The 14,059-nt window shown below is 38.6% G+C and overlaps 1 long non-coding RNA gene across 1 annotated transcript; it reads right to left on the reverse strand.

Annotated features, from left to right (window-relative positions):
- Positions 1-613: 613 nt before the first annotated feature.
- Positions 614-13,484, reverse strand: LOC140532863 (uncharacterized). Its single transcript, XR_011976705.1, has 2 exons — positions 13,144-13,484; positions 614-912 (listed from the first exon to the last, which is right to left on the reverse strand). It is a non-coding gene; the product is annotated as an uncharacterized lncRNA (long non-coding RNA).
- Between the last annotated feature and the right edge of the window lie 575 nt (positions 13,485-14,059).

Consider the following 14,059-nt stretch of genomic DNA (forward strand, 5'->3'; position numbering starts at 1 on the left):
TAGGTGAAACCCTGTTGCCAGAGGCAGTTATAAAGATGCCAATTATCTCAGGTTATCGGTAACATGACATTAATAGTAACTTTCATGACATCATAGTTGTGATTTGGTCATAATGTAGAGAAAGTTGATTTCAAGCTGCTTGGCTGTAGTATTTGGAACTGTAACATTAGGAGAGGTTATCAGCCTGGTACAACTGATTAATTTTTTTTTAATGCATAAAATATATGAGATTGCAAAGACCTTTCCTCAGTCTTTAGCACACTACCTGGCGTATTGTAGGTACTCAACACATGCTAGCTGATTTGACTTGACAAAGGAAACCAATTATAGTGAAATATAGTGAAAATATATATACATATATATGTACACATATATATTAAAGTTCATGGGTCTCAGATTAAGAACCCTTCAAGAAAAGAGACGGTGAAAGATCTGGATGAAAAGCATCTCATATGAAGAATGACTGAAGCAACCAGAAGTGTTTAGCCTTAAGAAGACCAAAAGGAGATGGGATAGCTATTTCCAATACTTGAAAGATTATATTTTTCTGTTTTGCTTCAGAGGGTAGAATTAGGTGCAACAGAGAAGTTACAGAAAAACTTTTCAGTTCAACTAAGAATTTCCCAACAATTTTATTGTCTGGTAATAAAACCAACTGCTTACAAAGTAGTGAATTCCCTGTCAACACTGAATTTTTTTTTTTTTAAAAAACGACTTTATTTGTCTTTTTATGTATTTGTAACCCACAGTTCAAAGGCCATTTGAACTTTCCTCATTACTGGCAATTGATTACTCAATGCTCCTCACCTGTGTGAGGGGTAAAATTGGTCAGAGCTTGAAGGAGAAGAGAGAACTTGGTCTTCTGGCTTCCAGCTTCAAGAAGAAATGCGGTTCAATACCCTCTTCAGGTTTCTGAAGGGAGAGAAAGATGTGAGGAAGAAGTCATTATGTAGAAGAGTGGGCATCTTAATCAAGTCCTCATCGTCAGCTTACTAAAGTCAACTTCCGAGAACTTTCCTTTGGGTGAGTTCTGGGCACCTTTCTTGGTTGAGTGATATAACTCACTCTCAAGAGGAGAGTTCATTCTCTGTGTGTTGTCTTGTATATTCTCATCAATATGTCATTTCTGATTTCTGTTTTCTATCATCTTGGGTTAATGGGTTTATTTGAGATTTGCTGTGTTTGTTCATGGTTGAACTGTATTTAGTGGAAAGGGAGTAAAGCCTTGGGTATATAGCTTGAAGCACTCTTTCCCTGTTAAGGGATAGTGACTAGGAGCTCAGTTTGAACCTAAAACTGATTTCTCCCCACCAGACTAACAATATTTAGTGGAGTGCATATATATAATTTTTGCCAGGCACCTTTCCTTTGAGTAGTGCAGAGTGGCTAGTCTCTGATATCAGTCTCTTCTGCCTCCTCTCCCCTCAGGAATCACAGTTTCACTCAGAGAAAGATAAGCAGAGGAGTTTTAGAAATATTTATTCATGCAAACCACATCTAGATAGAACTATGTGGACACATCTATGTGGACAAAATACACCATATCCACTCACATATGTGTCCGATTCTTTGACTAGACTGCAAACTCTTTAAAGGCAGAGGTCATAGCTTGCGTCTAGTATTTTTAAGTATTTAGCATTGAGAATCAATCCTAGCACAGAGAATCAATCCTTGAATATGTTTGTTTCTTCTAATGATGTATGCACATCAAATACCCCTCTATTTTCATCATTTATGATCTCTCCTCAGCCAAGGCACTAAGTACACTGGAACAAAGAGAATATTTCTTGGTGTTAAATCAATACAAGGTAAACTCAAATAAGAATCTCAGGGCTTGATTGGAAAGAAATTGTGGGAAGTTTTGTATAGGAAAATTATAGATTGTGCTATATTTATATAGTCAAGGCAAAATAGAAGGCAACATCTCCAAGACTGGGAAAGTATTTCCCATATTAACTCCTGGAATGACCTCCTCAGAAATCCAATGCTTTTTTCAAGGTTCCTTCCCAAAGTCTTCTTTTATTTTCCCAAACCCACATTAATCTCTCCTTTCTCTGAATTTGTAGTGTTGATAATAAATAGTATTTTCTAGTTCTTGATATAATCTTGTCTTATGCTGGTATCTAGCTGCTTTGCCACTTATTCTCAACTAGCTTGTAAGTTTTCCAAAGGCAATAGAGTATCTTCTGAGTCGCCAAATAGTGTGGTGTTTGGGAATACAGTCAATGCTTAATAACTTTGTTAATTTGGAAATAAACATAAAGCAGCTTTTCTGACTCTTAAGTCTAATGGGCTCAATGGAATAGGGCAAGAGTCAGTCAGAAAACTAAGACCCAGGGGCCAAATGCAGCCATAAATTTAAAAATAATTCTTAACTCTTGCTGTACCAAAAGGGGTAGGGACATTGACTAATGGTCCACAGTTAGCTTACTTCTGCAATACAGGCTTCTCTCGTTGACATGTTGTATCTATGATACACTAAATATTTTGCCACACCATTGTGGCAAACGCTCGTGATATATATGGCAGTCATTTAAGATAGGTCATAAATTACTTGATTGCGGCTTAGAACTTTGCAAGTAAATAAGTGGAAAATAAAGGGAAACTTTTCAAACTGCTGCATGACATCTGTAGCCCCTGGTCGCTCTTGTCTGCTGATTTCATTTTCTATTCAAGTCCCTGGGGATCAAAATGAAGAACATGGATGGGGCCACTGGACTTGGAGCAGGAAGACCTGGGTTCTAATTCTACCTAAGCCACCTGGACAAATCACTTCACCTCTCTTAAGAAATCTTTGGATTTTTTTTAAATTGTAAAATTGGGATAATGATACCTGAAATACTTAACTTACGGGGTTGTTTTGAGGATCAAATGATTTAATACATATGAAGTTTGTTCAGACCTTAAAATGCTACGTCAGTTAGCAGCAGTAACAGCATTGTGATTACATTGATGATGATGATGCCATCCTCAGCTCACGGGGTGCTTCTCCCCACAGGGATCTACCCACTCTTGGATCAAACAGAATCAAGTTGATCCTGAGTGTGGACTTGAGCCCAGGCTTTTCTCTCCCTTTACTGGCTTTTTGCCTCCCACCTCAGTGTAAGTAACTCCAGGGGAAATCTCTACCACAAGACGACAATCCTGTGCATATGGTTCATGCATAGAATTTCCTCCCAAAGGGACTAACATGGCTCCCTTTAAGACAGGTAAACATTGTACATTATGGGTATCAGGGATAGGATGGCAGTTTATCTCCCTGACACTGAAAATACTTGACACAAAACATCATAAAAATATATGAAAAGTACAAAAAATGTAAAATATCTCATTTAGCCAGTTGCATTCATTGTACTTCTCCCCTTACCCTCTCAAAGGTGAAGGCCCTCTGTGGGAATGGTTGAATGGGTATTTTACATTTGCCTTGGCATTCACTTTGGCATTCAGAAGCAAGTGGCTAAAGTTCTAGGCAGGCCCATGTTTTTGCTGCCCCTTGTTACCACTATTGCCAGTGGGAGGGAGAGGAGAGGAGGTATGGGAATTACCAGGTGAAGCAGTGGATAGTGGATAGCAGTGGATAGTAGATAGAGTGCTAGGCCTGGAGTCAGGAAGACCTGAGGCAAGTCACTTAACTTTGGTCTGCCTCAGTTTCCTCAGTTGTAAAATGGAGATAATAATAGCACCTATCTCCCAGAAGAGAAGCAAAAGAAATGATATTTGTAAAATGCTTACACAGTGCTTGGCAAATATTAGGTGCTTAATCAATGAATTTCCCCCCCACATATGCACAGACACCTTTTATCAATCTTTCTGGAAATACAATGGAGAAATTGATACATGGTCAAAGGATATGAACAGGCAGTTTTCAGAGGAAGAAATGAAAGCTATCTATAATCATATGAAAAAATGCTCTAAGTCACTATTGATTAGAGAGATGCAAATCAAAACAACTCTGAGATACCACATCACACCTATCAGATTGGCAAACATGACAAAACAGGAAGATGATAAATGCTGGAGAAGATGTGGGAGAATTGGAACACTAATTCATTGCTGGTGGAGCTGTGAGCTGATCCAACCATGCTGGAGAGCAATTTGGAACTATGCCTAAAGGGCTACAAAAATCTGCATACTCTTTGACCCAGCAATACTGCTTTTGGGATTCTATCCCAAAGAACTTATAGAAATGGGAAAGGATCCGACATGTACAAAAATATTTAAAGCAGCTCTCTTTGTGGTGGTCAAAAACTGGAAATCAAGGGGATGCCTATCAATTGGGGAATGGCTGAACAAGTTGTGGTATATGAATGCAATGGAATACTATTGTGCTATAAGAAATGAACAGGAGGACTTCAGAAAAACCTGGAAAGACTTATATGAACTGATGCTGAGTGAAAGTAGAAGAACCAGGAGAACTTTGTACACAGCAACAACCACAGTGTGTAAGGAATTTTTCTGGTAAATTTAGTACTTCATTGAAATGCATGGACTTAAAAAATTTCTAATGGACTCTTCAGGCAAAATGCCTTCTACATCCAGAGAAAGAACTATAGAATTGGATTGTAGATATAAACAGACCATTTTCTTTTGTATTTTGTTTTATGGTTTCTCCCATTCATTTTAATTCTTCTATTCAACATTCATTTAATAGGAATGTATGTGTAGAACCTATATAAGATTGTACACCATCTCAGGGAGGGAGTTGGGAGGGAGGGGGGAATGAGGGGAAGGGAGTGGAAAAAAATCTAAGATATATGGAAATGATTGTTGAACACTGAAAACAAATAAAATAATTCAATTAAAAAAAGAAATACAATGGAGAGAAAACATTGGATTCATTCAAAAAGAGGCACGGCCCAAAGGGAGATAGTAAAACCTTTTCTACCTCTGTTAAAGACTACAAAAGGAAAAGAGTGATTCTAACTCCATCACCTGTATAATGGCACAATCTCTTAATCATGGGGACACATGGAGACAAATCAGAACTGTTGTTTCAGTCTTAGAGTATATATCCTTTAGCACTGAGCTAGGGTGCCTGTTCAGCTCTATGGGAAATGCCACTTTTTAATGTGATGCCCTGTAAGTTCATGAAGTGGATTGGAGGAGGAAAATTTAATTGATTAAGAGTTCTCTGATCAACTCCCTATTCAAATAATACTTATTACTATTACTACTAAAGGTTCAATGGCTTCAGTATCCAACTTGAATCCCTTCTCCTGCCAAGGTCAGCCCCTGACTCAACATGGGAATTGAAATTGATCATCTTACTTGAACAAAACAAACCCACAAATTATTCTCCCAGTGCCCCCACCACCCTCTGCCCAACTTGCCAAGACAAACTCAAGGTTCCATCCAAAATTTTAAATGAGGAGAGAAGTAAGTATTGTGTTAACTTAATGCATCACAGAAGACGGGGGCTGAATGTGCTGACCGAATTTATTCTAATAACTTGGAGGAGAAAATCCATATTGCAAATCACTTCACTTTAGTCTGGCTGTGTAAGAAATATTTATTCCACAAGAACTGCAGTGTATTCATCATTTCATTCTCCTTGAAGCCCCATGAAATGGCACTGGGAAGAATTAAGAAACTTTTTCCTCCAGTCATAAAAGGAGGCCAGGAGGGAATGAGTAGAGACATTGGAATTCTGTTAAAAAGACTGATTCAGAATGGGCCTCTTGGGCATTACATCTAAATGAACTCCAATGTTTGGCAACATTTACCATCAGTCTTCTCCCAGGGAAAGGAAAGAATCCTACAAAGACAAGAGTGTTTGAGCTCTAAAGAATGGGCAAGATTTGTATAGGAAGGGAGGAAGGAAGGAAAGGATGGAGGGAGGGAGAAAAGAAAGGAGAGAAGAAAGGGAAGGAGGAGGAGGGAAGGGAGGATGGAAAGAAAGGAAGAAAGGGAGGGAAGAAGAGGGAAGGGAGGAAGAAAGAAAAGAAGGAAGGTAGAAAAGAAAGAGAGAGAAAAAGAAAGGAAGAAAAAAGAGAAGGAAGGCAAGAAGGGAGGAATGAGAAGAAAAGAGGGAAGGAGAAAGGGAGGAAGAGGTATAGTGTTTTCATGGGATAGTGAAGAGGCAGTTCAGATTAAAACAGAAGGAAAATGTTTCAGAGTAGTGATTAGATGTAAAGATTAGGAGAGGTAAAGATAAATTTTCATGACCAGGCTGGGTGATCTATCCACTGGGCCACCTAGCTGCCTCCCTACCTCCTAAATTGGGTTATTGTAATTATCTGATGCAGTAATAATGAATGTGCTGGTTCTTTGGTTATACCAGTGCAATAACGGATAAATGGATGTTATCCCACACACCTGCAGTGTCATCTGTACAAGCCACCGCATGAGAACAGCTTTGAGGCAGGAGGAGCAATGAAACTCAGAAGGAGAAACTCAGTTCTCTTTTTCAATAATGAAGTAAATGAGGGAGTTGAGAGAAAAACTCTCCTTGTCATCTTTTGTTTTCTCCCTTTAAAAGGTACAAGTTCTGTCCAGGCTTGCCCCCCTCCCAGAGCTCTTTTCAGCCCAGAAATCTATTTTGGGTTTGGCAGTTTTTACAGGGCTCTAATAAGTGAGTTTTCACACCAAGATCAGCCCCAGGCCCCACAGACTCAGTAGAGGCTATGCCCAGCGGAACATATCAATTCAGAATGACAGACAGAGATCCATAAACGGAAAATTGGATTGCTGGTAGTAGAGAATTATTGAGTCAATCTGTCCTCAAAGCAGATGTTTTGAGGTGTGGGGTAACTGGGGCTTTCCCCCAGACAGAGTGCCAACAGCAGGGCTGGAGCCTTCTTCCCCCATAGTTTCATAGCCAAGTGAAACCCTTACCCTTTACCACCTTTCTCCCCTGGTGCAAAGGTTCCTCCTTATGGTTTTTGATATAGAGACCACTTGTCTAGAAGAACATTCAGGAAAGCCAAAAGGAGGCATTTCTGTTCAGATTGTCTGCCCTCAGATTAACATCAGTGAGAAACCAACTGCATGAAGGGCAAATGGTGTTTGGATAAGTGAGGATTATGTCCATTGAATTCTTTCTCTCTTCTTGCAGGGAGGAGGAGGGGTTGGGGAGGGGGCAAGTGTTCATTTAATCAGTATGCTATGTGTATGGATATGCCTCCAGATGTCACAGAACTGCTAAGAGAAGCAGAGAAAACAAGACAGAGAGAGGATTGCAGGGACTTAGTGTTTCTGCTCTAATTGAATAGAAAGCTTTCTCTATCACCATGGATGAAGGTCTCCCCATTAAAAAGAGAGCTGGAATTTTCATGACTCCATTTTTACTAGGAGGAACTGCTTATTAACCCTCTACCATCTTGTGAAATTGACTAGGATGACTTCCATTAAATATATCCAGAGATGGTTTTAAAATTATGGTGATTTTAGCTACTTGGGGGTCCCTGGACTATTTTGGTGAAATTTTAGGAATTCACTAATCCCACCACCCATACCATTACTTAGTTAAAAATTCCAAAATTAGAAATTTATTCTTTAAAAAACTTCCTTCTATTTTTATTTTTTCCCCAGTTAACAAGTATTTATGTGATTCTCCCCCTTTCCCCTTCATCCAAACAACAAAAGAGAAAAAGAAAAACCTCATAAGAAATCTGCATCATCAAATGAAGTAAATACCCACATTAACCAAGTCCAAAAATGGATATCTTATTCTGCATTTTCAGTCCATCACTTCTCTGGCAGGAGATGGATAACATGCTTTATCTTCCATCCTCTGAAATCATGGTTTGCTATTGCATTGGTCAGAGTCCTTCAGAATTGTTCTTTTTAATGATGTCACTGTATGGATTTTCCTCTTGGCTCTGCTCACATGGGGAATCTACCTACATTCATAGAAATCTTTCCAGTTTCCTATGGAGCTCTCTATTGTGTCATTTCTTATAGTTCAATAATAATCCATTACATTTGTATATCATCATTTGTTTACAATTTTAGCCATCCCACAATAGGTGGGCAGTCCCTTAGCTTCCAGTTTTTTACTACTATAAAAAGAACTGCTAGAAATATTTTTGTAGGTATGGGTCTTTTTCCTCTTTCTTTGGAAACTCATTCCTAGTTCAGCTTTAACTCCTTGGCAAGATGCAAAATGACCACTGAAGAGAGGTCATATATTTATCTTAATCATTCATGTCCATCTTTATGTGAATGAATTTGTAATATCCTTTCCTGAGGGCAATTATGATAAGGATAGGAAGCAGGACAGTACTAGGTGCCTAAGAGGTAGCAGCATGAAGAAGGGAGAGTTTAAAGGTGTTTGTTTACTTTCCGCAGTTATCAGTTGCAGTTCCAGTGACCCTCCCAGGCATTCATTTGGTGACCTATATACAATCCCTTTGTTTTAGGGGCAAAAATGTTGCAACACAAGGAAATCCCATCAAAGAAAATTGATTTTCTTCACAATCAACAAATAAAAAGCCTTCATTAAAAATTAATTACTAATTAATCATTAGTAGCTAATGTAATTAGTTACTAATCATTAATAACCACAATGGCATATTTCTTTAAGTTTTATTAATGTTTTTTTTTTAATATCACCATCTTCCTCCGACTACTGTCCCAGTCAGTCTTTCCTTTGTAACAAAGGAAAAGTTAGGCACAAGTGACCAATAAATGGGGCCTTTTCTGATAGCATATGCAGTATATTACACTTATAATCCTGTACTAAGAGGAAAGAGACATGTTTCATCTTTTATTCTCTGAGACCAAGATTAATCGTTAAAATTCAACTGTGTGATTGTCTTGTTGTTTCCATGTTCTTTCCTTCCATGCTGTTGTAGGCATTGTTCTCTTGGGTACTTGGTTGACTCTGCATCAGTTCACACAACTCTTCCCCTATCTCTCAGAATTCTTCATACCATAATGAATCTTTCTGAGTGTTGTAGTGTATAGAATTCAAGCTAATATTATTGCCTTTCACTTCTTTGCATTTGGGCCCATTTCATTAAGCAGTAAGTTAAAACTACATATTCTTTTTTTCCCCAATTAGACGGTAACATTACAATTTCAAAAATGTGTGAACATAGAATAAAATGGACGCTCCTTGAGGGTAAAGGCTGTTTCTTTTTTGTCTTTGTATCCCAGTGCTAAATACAGTGACTTGCTCCTAATAGGCACTTCATAAAAATTTTTTGATTGATTGCTGATGTTTCTAAGTGACTTTTAAAACTATAAAGTATCATGCAAATATGTGGCATTATTATTTGCCCTCCCACCTTCCATAATATCCTAAAGTTGTCATTTCTTCTGTGATTTCTTTCCTCTTTTATGGACACCCTTGAAGCTAATCTTAACCAATTCCGCCTATGTCTGACTGTTGTATGTATGGCAGAGGATCCAGCCTCTAGATTTTTGCCTTGGGTCCATCCTTCATAGTGGTGCAGAGAGGAGAAAATTCCTGATGGAGACGGAGTGTGAACTTTATGATAAGGGAATGAGTGGAAGAAAGAAGGCATGTAGCGTTTTCCAGGTCAGCAATTAGAAATCTGACCAGAATGGAGCAAGTATATGGAGAAGGGGTGGAAAGTATGGTTATAAGATGAATATGTTTTACTAATTTGTTATCATGAATAATAAGCAACATTTTTAAGAAAAGCTATTTATAAAGCACACATGTTTACATAGTATTAAGCCAGATGAGATCAATTTATAATTTATAAGATTATTATAATTATAAATATAATTATAATATAATAATTATTATATTAAATTATAATTTATAAGATCAATTCAATAATAAAATCCTTGTCCTCTGGAAGTCTGTGATCTAAAACAGCAATTCTTCAATAGAAATAAATGTTAAAAAGGATCAGACAGGGAGAAATGCAATTATGCAGACATCAAACAGTATAAAATAAGCTGAGTAATTACATTCAACATCACTCCTATCCTGGGTTTGGTACAAACGAGGTATCTGACATTTCTTACTGAGTGGACTGGAGAAATTGTAAGTTTGGGTAGTTAATTTCCAGGCAAAATCCAGGGCATATGAAGTGTTATCAGCAGGTTATTACTTGGAAGTGGTTCTCTTAAGTAGTTGCCTTGGAAGCTTCTGATGAGACAGGAAGTCGGTCAGGAGAGGATGCTGCTTTGTAACACATGAAATATTCAATGCATTCCTGAGGAATATCTGGTATTGGACATCAGGGGATGCAGAGGAAAGTACCATTGGGTATGAGGAGCATCAGGGTGCAGAAAAGGTCACAGGGGATACTGGTAATGGTGGAAAGGAAAGGTCCCAAATGGGTTAGAAGGAATATGTCCAAAAATTGTTCCATATTCCATGTTCTGGGTTAGAAGAATGGGGTAGATGTGGTATGCAATGATCCTTGCAAAGTATTGCTGGACCACTGGCACTTTTTGAAGGCAAGGAGAAAAATAGGCATTGTGGAATGCCTGAAGGAAGGAGTAAGAGCCCAATTCCCATTTGGCACATTGGGAAATGTAAAAAAGACTAAAAGTCTTGATGCTCATTACAGGTGATGGAAGAGTCCAAGGGTAGAACTGAAGTCTTCTGCCCACTGAGTTGTCACCACAACTTTGATTCAACCACAGTGCTTCCCATGATTAAAAATACACCAGAAATTAATGGGAAATCATGAAGGACAGGGTGGATTCTGAGGTTGGTGTGTGGTTTTTACTAAGGAAAGGGCAACAGTAGACTGATGACAATTTATTTAGTGCTTCAAAGATCTGTAATTTCTTTGGCAGGGGTACTCCTTGAGCCAACAAAGACTGTTACCTCTCTGTGCTTTAGTGTATTAATTTTGAGATACTGCTTTTAAAAAACGAAATCAAGACCTGTGCTCTCATCAGTATAGGGAGCTTCTGATATGGAAACTCCCTTCACAAATGCAAACCATTTGCAATTTAGTTTTACAGAATTGCTAGGGGTCATGGAGAGATTCAATTTGCCCAGGTTCACATAGCTAATGTGTATTGTAGGCAAGACTTGAACCAAGGGATTCTTGCCTCTGAGACTGCTCTTCTGTTACCTCTCTTTGAGAGTTTCTGTGGTTAAAAAATTCATCCTGAGGCAAAGTTGATGATGAACCACTGGGCTGGTCCTCAGCCAAGAGTCAAGCAGTTCATCACTGGGCCCATAATCAACCCAATTTTATGCTTAGTATGACTTGGCAGAATTTGCTCTCTACTGTAACAATCTTTGTGAACCCCAGGTCACCTTATTAGATAAGGCAGGACTTTGGTGGAAGATGACACTTTAAGATAATAAAAAGCAGCTAACCAATTATAAATAAACCTATATGCCTGAATTTACTCAATGGGCAGCTAGGTGGCACAGTGGATAGAGTGCCTGGCCTGGAGTCAGGAAGACTCATCTTCCTGAGTTCAAATCTGGCCACAGATACCTCCTAGCTGTGTGACCCTGAGTAAGCCACTTAACCCTGTTTGCCTCAATTCCTTCATCTGAACAATGAACTGGAGAAGAAAATGGCACACCACTCCAGTATCTTGGCGAACAAAAACCCAAAATGGGATCATAAAGAGTTGGACATGACTGAAATGACTAAGCAAAACCATTTCAATGTTCATCTGTAGTTCCTGTCAAGAGATATGTATTGATGGACTAAGTTAATGGACTGCCCACCCAGCCACATATCACTGTCTGGAAATAGGCCCAGAGCTGAAGACACTGGTTGCTTTGAGGGAAGTGTAGAACACTTTTCACAGTCCCAAGCTGCTCCTTGACATGTAAAACTATCTTTCCAACATCAGTATTCTGTCCATGATATTAAATGTCAGTAAATTCTGGAATATCACAACCTCCAAAAGCATGAAAACTGACCCAAAGAAAAGAGAGAAGCATCTTGAGTGAAAGCTGGCTGCAGCAACATATGAAGAAGCCTAAAACATACTATCTAGGAAACGTATCATTGGAAAAGGAGGTGGACCAGTCATCTAGTAAGAGGGAGGGACAACAGATGGAAATCTCAAGTTCTGCACTGGTTTATGTGGAATGTTTAAAAAAACAAGCATGTATCTATCCAGCATGTTGGATAGATCCACTATGGAGAATCCATGGAAAGACGTGGATAAGAATCATAAGACAGGAAGGTATGGATAGGATGGGCTCTGCATCATCGGAGGTCATGCCCAAACTTGAGAGGTCTCAAATCCACTTAAATATCCATGACAGAATTCTAGTGTGACCAGTGAATATGCACAGACCTTAGAATTAGTGAAAGTGGGATCTAACTTATGCCAGTACTTATTTTAACTTGCAAGAACCCTAGAAGTTTCATGCAATTTAACCAATAAAAAGGATAACTATATATGTGACAACCCGGAATTGGGGGCTGATTTAGTCATCATTAATCAAATTCAGAGCAGCTAACTGGATACCCTAATTTGAGTGAATTCTACATCACAATAATAGTAACCAACATTGAAACAGAAACTTTGGTATGTGGAGGCAGAGGCAGAGGGCAGAAAACCAACCCTGTGATTTCATCAGTTAGGGAGTTCCTGCTGAGGACCTTCCTCTACCATTGTGGGTTGATACCTTTTCTGAAACTTCTAGTTTCTAGGGAGTCCCACTATGGAGCCCAGACCCAAACCCAAGTCTTCTGATTCTATATCCAGGGCTTCTTCTACCGTATCTTCCTGGTCTGTGTTGGTGCTTGGAAAAAGCCATGTCAGTATAATATAGCAGGATAACGCTTGATTTGTTTTTCCCATACTTCCTGAGGATTGCCTTCAATTCAAAGGCTAGACCCCGCAGGGAAACTGTCTAAGTTCAAGATTCTTTGTGGATCTACAGTCACTAAAACAGTCCATGAGCCACTATCACTGGGTTTTCCAGAGGACACAATAAGTCCAGAACAAGGACTAGATTATACCTGATTATTAGCTATTAAATTATTCCCTTATTAACCACCAAAGAGCTCAGGGACTCAAGATTTCCTTCCTTTCCTTGTTTCTTTGTTCCTTCCTTCTTTCTTTCCTTTTTTTCTTTTTTCATTCCTTCCTTCTTTCCTTTTAAATTCCCTAATTTCAAGAGCTTTCCCATTTCTCATGCAGATGAGTGGATAGTTAGACTTTCATATGTGGATCTGGCCAACAAAGTTTGGAATGGCTTCGAGTTCACCTTTCCATTTATATACTCACCTCTCCTTGGTCATCATTGTCATCTCCCATGGTCTGAACCCTTGGCAGTGTTTCACTCTTGGAGAGGACCAATGACATCACAAGAATATTTAGGGGAACGGGGTCAACAAAGATCTTTTCCTGGATTCTTCCAAATCACTGATAGTAAAAGAACTGTAAAATGAAATAATGCTGAGGTTTTACCTCAATCCATGCAAGTTTGCAAAGAAGAAAAATGATGGGAATGATCAGTGGTGGAAGGACTGTGGGAAGATAGGCATATTACTTGCATAATGTCAGAATCGTGAAGTTTAAGCCAAACATTTTCCATTCCAATGTAAATTACTCTAAAAAAAAATTACCCTTTTGACTCAGCAATCCCACTACTGAACATATACCTTAAGGAATTCAAGGATAGATACAAAGATCTAATACATCCCAGATTATTCATAGAAGCATCCCTTGTAATAGCAAAGTGCTAGAAGGAATGTGTGTCTCTATTTATTAGAGAATTTTTTGTTATTGTTGTTGCAACTAGGTGGTGCAGTGGATAGAGCACTGGTTCTAGAGCCAAGAAGACCTGATTTCAAACATTTACTAGCAAGTCACTGAACCCTGTTTGCCTCAGTTTCCTCATCTGTAAAATGAGCTGGAGAAGAAAATAGCAAATCACTCCAAGATCTTTGCCAAGAAAACTCCAAGTGGGGTGATGAAGAGTCAGGCATGACTAAAAATGACTGAACCACAATGGGATATGAATGTCATAAAGCAGGATGATGAAGTTAAGAAATGACAAATATGAGAGATTCAAGAAAATGTGGGAAGATCTGTATGAACTGAAGTAGAAAAAATAAGCATAACCAAGAGAATAATATACACAGTCCCTACCACAATGTAAATGAAAATATCACAAAAGAAAGAGCTAAGTAATGGAAAA

Source organism: Notamacropus eugenii, chromosome 3 (genome assembly GCF_028372415.1).
Source record: "Notamacropus eugenii isolate mMacEug1 chromosome 3, mMacEug1.pri_v2, whole genome shotgun sequence".
In the NCBI taxonomy this organism is placed as follows: domain Eukaryota; kingdom Metazoa; phylum Chordata; class Mammalia; order Diprotodontia; family Macropodidae; genus Notamacropus; species Notamacropus eugenii.